Consider the following 7,980-nt stretch of genomic DNA (forward strand, 5'->3'; position numbering starts at 1 on the left):
AAAACATTTGCAAAACATGCACATTTGTGTTAGCGTGTACAGTATGTATGGGATTGTGAGAATCTGAGCAAGTGGTTTAGCGAGAGAGAGAAGAAACAAAAGCAGGATAAATAAAGTGAACCGTGTGGAGAGTGAGGAAGTGTGTGTCTTTTCTGAGAGAGACGATGGCCTAGTTGGGCCAAAGAGGACAGTAATGTGGGCTAAACACACACTCAGGCTCAGTCCATCCTGTTCCCTACACTACCCTCCTGTAGTGTGCACTACTTAGTGACGTTCTGTCCCCTCAGCTGTTCTTCAGTTCTGTGTTCATTCAAAACTCATTGCATTATTTTACACCATTCAGCTACAGCACGCTCAATAAAATCCTTTCTGGAGAGTGTCAAGGGCATTTTTTTTTTTTTAAAGGAAATACAAAGTTTAATAGCACTTCTGGTGTGCAGGAGCGCAAACTGTGGCTTCTCATCATGCCAAATCGATCAGTTCTGGTCTTCGAGGTCGCATCTCGGAGACGGCGATGCTGATGATGTGTGCAAAATAAACCTTTAAGACGAGTCAAAGCACCATGCAGTCGTTAAATTACACACACACACACACACACACACACACACACACACCTGTCCCTCACTTCTAATCCTTTGCTGTGTCACTCTCCCCGCCCACTTTACGTTGTCGAAGGTCGTCAGAACCCATTTCATTGAAATATAACGACTTCTGGCCACTTTGTCACGTCACTGTCAGGGTGAAGGCGGGGTTAGTGCTGGTACAGGAAAATAATCAACAAACAAATGGAGTGGTGTGACGTGTCCTGAGGCAAAGCAGCGTTACTGCTGTCACCACCCAGAAGTGGTACTTTGTAAATGAATGCAATTTTTTCTTTATTTATTAATGAACAACACGTTTATCCATTTTATAGTTCGCTTTACGTGTTGAGATAAATTTTGGCCCAAATGTGTGCGAGTTGTTCTGGGAGCCGAAATGAGGTTTATCAGGTTAACAGCAACAAACCTGCTGCTTTTGTGTGCACCATACAGTACTGTGCAAAAGTCCTGGACACATTCTCCCCCCCACCCCTTTTTTTCTTAGTACAAACTTTTCTGACTTCTACATTATTGATTCAGAACAAAAACATTTTAGATTCCAAACATTAGTTTTCCAGCACAAAATGAAACGTTACAGAAAAATGTTTGTATGTCAGTAAAGAAAGCAGCAGATTCCATAAGAGACACTTTTCAGATAAAAACATAATGAAGGCTGCTGGGTTTCGCTGCAGAAATAAGAAGCGAGTCGACAGTCAAAGTCTCCAGAAGAACTGTGGCTGCTTCTGCAAGATGCTCAGTAACACTTCCAGCTCATTTCCTTATAAAACTGCACACACTGCACCTCAGATACTGCTTTATTTATTTAAAGTGAAGGATCGTCACATTAAATATTGACTTTGTTTCATTTATTACTGTTTACTGCTCTTTATGGGATTTTTTTTAAATGTAGAAACATTTAATTTCATTATTTTTGAAGGCGTCTTTACAGCGTTTCTTTACACGTGTCTAAGACCTTTGCACAGAACTGTATGTCCTGCAGAAATATTCGGTAAATCTCACAGGGCCTATTTTAAAGCCGACTTCATGACAGTACAACGCGACAGCTCAGATATTCGTGTGCTGTGTCTTCGGTGTGACGTTTTAAATGGGACAGTACGGCTGTTTTTAAACCGTAGAACAGCAGAATGGCCTGCAGCGACCCTGAATCAACTCTCCACCTGTTTTACAAACCAGGATTACGGTCCTAATCCGCAGATTACGATTGGCGCTGTTCCCACAATGTGTGCCTGATGGAGGGCCAAAGTTTCTGAGGGAAAAAAAAACGAAAAGAAAAGTCAGCACCGGCTGCGTTACAATCAGCTTCCAGCCTCGGCGTCCTCAAATGAATCAGAGCGCTGAAAGAGAGATTACGGGGCTCGACGCCTCCACACAGCGATGGTTATGTAAGCGATCAGGACGTGGGTTAGTGCGGCTGGAGCGAGAGGGAACTCACGGCGAGGAGTGTGTTTCACACACGAAACCTCAGGAACATGATCCAAGTTAACGTGGACCCATGAACCATGAAGCTTTCACACACACTCACACACACACTGAATACCAGGGTGATGATTAAAGGGGGATTCATTTGACTTTGAGCTCCATATAGACAAGCGTTCGTATCGTAGACTTTAATCTTTTTTCTCCTCTTGTAGGATAGGAAACTTGGTCAGTGTGCTAATGCTGGAGCACTGAGGAAGCCCCCATCTCCAAACGCTGTAGACTGACATCACATTAAACTTGTCCAGCTGTTAGTAACGGTGTTTGGATCGATCCATCGATTTTAAAGGTTACGAGTGAGTTGGGACGAGCTGGAAGACTCGGGGAAGGTGACCTGCTTCCTGCTTTTGTGGCCCAAGATCATTTCAGCTAACGATCACATCGATTACAGCGACATCATAAACGGAGAAGACTAAAGTTCACAGGCTGAAAAGAGTAGAGCTTCACAATTTATTTTACAATTTACAATTTTAAAGATTAAGAACAAAATCATAATTATTTTATTTAATCTCACAGACGTATTGTGACGTAAATTATGAGGATATCAATATTGTATCGTTACAATCGCCCAGCCCTAATGCATCCTGGGAATTTCACATCATTCCATCTGTGGTGCTGAGCAAGCAGCATCATCATCATCATCGTCACCTTCATCATCATCACCACCACCTTCATCGTGGACTCGTACTCTCTCTGCCTGTGCGCTTCATCAGTAGTATGTGTCACACTCGTCCTGCTGCTCTTTTCTTAGGAAAATCACAGAGCAGATGACGCTACCGTGTGTGTGTGTGTGTGTGTGTGTGTGTGTGTGTGTGTTAAGTATAACCACACACTTTTGTTTTTATCATCTTACTCAAGACTACAGCTTGTCCACCAATTTATTTATTAATAAAACATGATGAGTCTTTTTTTCCTCCCCCAACAGCCCTGACCCACTTCCCACTAAACGACGGGTCAGCGGTACTACAGCGGTACTACAGCGGTACTACAGCGGTACCGCATCCTCCTTCGAGTCATCACAGCACCGGAGTGAGGTCCGAGAGGTCAGAGCCGCTCAGAGTCGAGGGTTGCGTAATCCACCGGCTGCTCTCGTGGAAAAAATCTGCACAATCGGATCACACGTAGAGGTGCGACCATGTCAAAAACATTCAGACTGGGTACATCAGAAGGTTAACAACTGAATAAAACTGTGTGTGTGTGTGTGTGTGTGTGTGTGTGAGGTAAAATACTGAGTGTCGGAGTAGTGTGATGAAGCGGAGTTACTGTCTTCACCCTGAAGTTGATTGATTATTTTGATTATTATATTGATTATTTTCCTGTAACAGCGCGTCCTCAAGTGTTTTATTCCTCTTACACCAAAGCAGTTTTACTTATAAACGACACATCATGCTTTTTATCCATTTATAGTTACTTATAATGCTGTTGATTGTCGGTGAAACAAGTTAGTTCCTGTTGTCGCTTACGTTATAGCAGCTATAAACAGTCGTTCCCTCACCAGCCTCTCTTTATTCTCTCTCTTCAGGATAATAAGACATAAAATGTTACTGAGAAACTGCGAAGAAGCGTAAACAACTCTGTCCTGAAGACGTCGGAAAACTTACAGAAAAGTTACAGCTTTACCTCTGACTGTTACAAAGCGCTGACACTGGAGACTCCTTCCATCAATAGTAAATAAACATCCATGTCAATGATCACACACGTTTATCAGTGGATCGTCTGCTGTACACGTCCCTGTGAATGAGCTGTTACTATAGAAACGATATCGTATTAGAATGAGTGCATTAATATAAACCTGCGCTACTGTCAGAGCTGCTGTTATAGAAAACTAATCAATACCTAAAGACCAATCACAATCCAGGATTCAACAGCGCTGTGGTTAATGCTGCCTTTATATGAATTTATATTCATTTTTCCTGAGGAAAATGTTCCAAAACTCTAGATCAAAGCTCTTTATGCTAGTTTTTATGCTAGTTCTTATGCTAGCTAAGCTCTATAACTAGCACAGCAGCTACAGTGACTTCACATTCTGCTGTCTAATAGCATTTACTTCATTCAATTCTTAACCATAATATTAATTTAATAATTCCTACTGAGCAAACATCATCTGGTTTGTAATGTGAGGAAATTAATTCTGAGAATTTCATGCTATTAATGTAGATTTACTGCTAATAACTTTCTTCGGTTTAGCTTAGCCTAGCCTAGTCTAGCCTTTTCACTATGACAACGATAATCAAGTGAGCTAGCTTCTTCCATACAACACAAACAGATAAGTAAAAATAATGTTATAACATATTGAATATTTAATGATTAATGACTTTTACAAGTTAACAAGAATGGATTTTTAATCATCCAGCCTACATAGGATCTAGCTCGTTTGCTAGCATAGTAATGCTTAGCTAAGTAGCTTAGCATGTTCTGTGGCAACACTTAGCTGGTTAGTTAGAAAAGGTCTAGATCTGGCTGAACCGTTATGGAAAAATATTGCAAAGATGTCTTAAAAGGTGTCTGTGCTTTCAGGAAACATGCCACTCCTCACGCTAGTTATGTTTATATCCTACGCTCTACGCTAGTTAACTAGCGCATAACTAGCCCAGCCTCTACATTCCCCTGCTGGAGGAAGCAACTGAAAATATTATTACATTCTCTAACATGGCGATGACCTGCTCGACCTTGCTGCTAATATGGATGTGAGCTAAGATGGATTAAGGGTGAGTGGGTAAGTCCCCAAAAACCTGCACCGTGACCCCCGATTTAGCATCGGAGTGGTGAGTCAGAGCAGCGTGGTTATTCAGCCGTGACTCAGAGATTGTGGTGTTTTACTGAGACACAGCGGCTAATCGAGGAGCTTCGGGGAGTCGCAATCCGTCAGCATAGTGCTTATTATGAGTCAGCCCTCACACACTAATTCTCTCTCTCTCTTTCTCTGTTGCTATCCCCAACGCTAACAGCTGAAAGCCAATGCGGAGGTGGCTTGATCGGGTACACGATTCCCCACCACACACACACACACACACACACACACACACACACACACACACTCTTACACTTCTCCCATCTTAGGCCTCCCCGATCTGCTGTGAACTCATCGCCAGTTCCTCCACACTCAGAGAGAACAGAAGGAGAGGAAGTGACATCATCATCACCACCATCACCACCACCTCACACTGTCAGTGCGAGCGAGTGAGCGACCGACACGGCAGTCAGATAATCACCACACGTCAGCTGGAGTTAGATACGCTGAAGGCACAATTAAGAAACATGCAATTAACACAAAGTCTCTGTGAATAAAAAAAGAAAAAAAAAACTTGACTTGTCAGTTGACGCTTCTAAAACTCTTCCAACATGCAGCGTCTGTCTGCAGACAGCTTACAAGTGGGTGTGTCTTTCAGACGGACACAAAGACACGCCCTCGAAACGTTTGAGTAAATATAAAATGAAAAAACAGTAGTGCATCAGGAATGCTACAGGTTAGCTCATGTTAGCTAGCTGTTTAACTAAACCCATGTGCATATGAATGCTAATAACTTCCTGTTTTCTGTATGAAGATCTCCATATAAGGAGTCAAAGACACGCCCACAGTCTTATCTATGGTCCTCGTCCACACCCACTCAGAGCTGCACACATCTCTATAGGTCAGCAGAGGTGAAGGAGGAGTGGCTTCTGTACGTGTCAGCCCAGGTGAAGGAGGCGTGGCCTATGTGCCATCTGCTGAACCACATGTGATGTGCGAAGAAAATAAAAAGTCCATACATGGAAGTCGTAAACAGTTTTATGTAAAGCAGAGCCATGACATTACAACTCTACGCTCAGATGTCAATAATGCAGACTTTCTCCACTCAGGAATGTGATGTACTGCTGTTCATACACACACACACACACACACACACACACACACACACACACACACACAGCAATACTGCATGAGAAAAGCTGTTTATCAGGACAGAATGGGATCACGATGTCCATAAGAGCGAGTTCCTTTCTCTGGCTGACCCAGATACAACACTCGTCTGTCCTGCAGATGTTCACTCTGAAAGCGTTACAGCGAATGAGGTTTAAAGGTACAATCTGTGATTTTAGACCACGGAGTTGTAACGGATGCTTTAAAGGCACTGTCTGTGTTTTCATCCTAGCATCTGAAACGAATCCAGACGCTCCAAAAATAAAACCTCATCATGTATTTGAGGCTAAGGAATTAAAAAAAACTTACTTAGCTAGCTAGCATCAAGAACAAAAAGCTACGCAGCAAGCCCTGTTCACACTATTCCACCATAACACCAAGAGTTTTAGATTTATTTATATTAAAAGTGATTTAAGTTACATTTCAAGTGCTAATGCTGGCTAATGTTAACAAACCCGACGTTAAGCGAGTGTCATGTGACTCCAGGACGGAAAATGTAGCTTTAAAGAAAAAATACTGCCTTAATTTTTAGACTGTGTCATGGAGTCGTAACGGATAATTACATTAATGCTAATTTGTACTTTACAGCATCATAAAAGAAGACAAAAACAAACAAACAAACAAAAGGAAGAGACATAAAATGGGATCCAAATCCACGGACAAGTACAAGGTCGATGTAGACAGATCTCCGAGAGGAAAGGGTTATTTATATACGTGTAAAATATAGAGCAGTGTTTCGTCAAGGACGAACCTGAACGCCGGGTCACTCCTGCATTAAAATCCCCCGGAGACACCCAAAGACTACGACAAGAATAAACTCGGGTTAGACGGAAAAAGTCAAGAGGCGCCGATCTTCTAGTTTAGCAACACACACACACACACACACACACACACACCCACCCACCTAGATACGAGTGTGAAAGCTAAACTGCTGCTTCAGGTTAATACACAATCCCTGAAGACACACGTATTGTGATGAAGAGAAAGTTTACTGCCGATTTTTAAAATAAATATTAAATAAAATGTAAAGAGACGATGTGGAGTGTGTGTGTGTGTGTGTGAGAGAGAGAGAGAGAGAGAGAGAGAGTGAGAGTGTGTGTGTGTGTTCAGTGGAGATCCAGATTGAAGGAAGCTTTAGCATCTGAATGTAGGTCATCGCTGCACTTCAGCATCCACACAGCCCAGTTCTTCAGCCTCAGGAGTGTGTGTACAGAGGAATGATCAAGGGAGATACGTCCATGTCCACACACACACACACACACACACACACACACACACACACACACACACACACACACACACACACACACACACGGTAACAGGTCATCTGCCTGGCTCATTCCATCTAGTCCAATTTCAGTGTCCGTAACAAGGTCACTTTCAGAGGAAGCACACTGCTACACACTCGCTAATCACTCACTAATCACTCCCCACCTCGCTACACACTCACTAATCACTCACTAATCACTCCCCACACTCACTAATCACTCACTAATCACTCCCCACCTCGCTACACACTCACTAATCACTCCCCACCTCACTAATCACTCCCCACCTCGCTACACACTCACTAATCACTCCCCACCTCACTAATCACTCCCCACCTCGCTACACACTCACTAATCACTCACTAATCACTCCCCACCTCACTACACACTCACTACACACTCACCAATCACTCACCAATCACTCACCAATCACTCCCCACCTCGCTACACACTCACTAATCACTCACTAATCACTCCCCACCTCGCTACACACTCACTAATCACTCCCCACCTCGCTACACACTCACTAATCACTCCCCACCTCACTAATCACTCCCCACCTCGCTACACACTCACTAATCACTCACTAATCACTCCCCACCTCGCTACACACTCACTAATCACTCACTAATCACTCCCCACCTCGCTACACACTCACTAATCACTCCCCACCTCGCTACACACTCACTAATCACTCACTAATCACTCCCCACCTCGCTACACACTCACTAATCAC

General features: G+C 43.1%; 1 protein-coding gene and 1 long non-coding RNA gene across 2 annotated transcripts in view; both read right to left on the reverse strand.

Annotated features, from left to right (window-relative positions):
• The window catches only part of LOC128320863 (uncharacterized), a 131,429-nt gene that overhangs the window by 74,512 nt on the left and 48,937 nt on the right, over window positions 1-7,980 (reverse strand). The window lies entirely within an intron of this gene.
• The window catches only part of ppm1e (protein phosphatase, Mg2+/Mn2+ dependent, 1E), a 45,740-nt gene that overhangs the window by 21,995 nt on the left and 15,765 nt on the right, over window positions 1-7,980 (reverse strand). The gene's annotated exons all lie outside the window — the stretch shown is intronic.

The sequence above is a fragment of the Pangasianodon hypophthalmus genome, chromosome 17 (genome assembly GCF_027358585.1).
Source record: "Pangasianodon hypophthalmus isolate fPanHyp1 chromosome 17, fPanHyp1.pri, whole genome shotgun sequence".
Taxonomy (NCBI): domain Eukaryota; kingdom Metazoa; phylum Chordata; class Actinopteri; order Siluriformes; family Pangasiidae; genus Pangasianodon; species Pangasianodon hypophthalmus.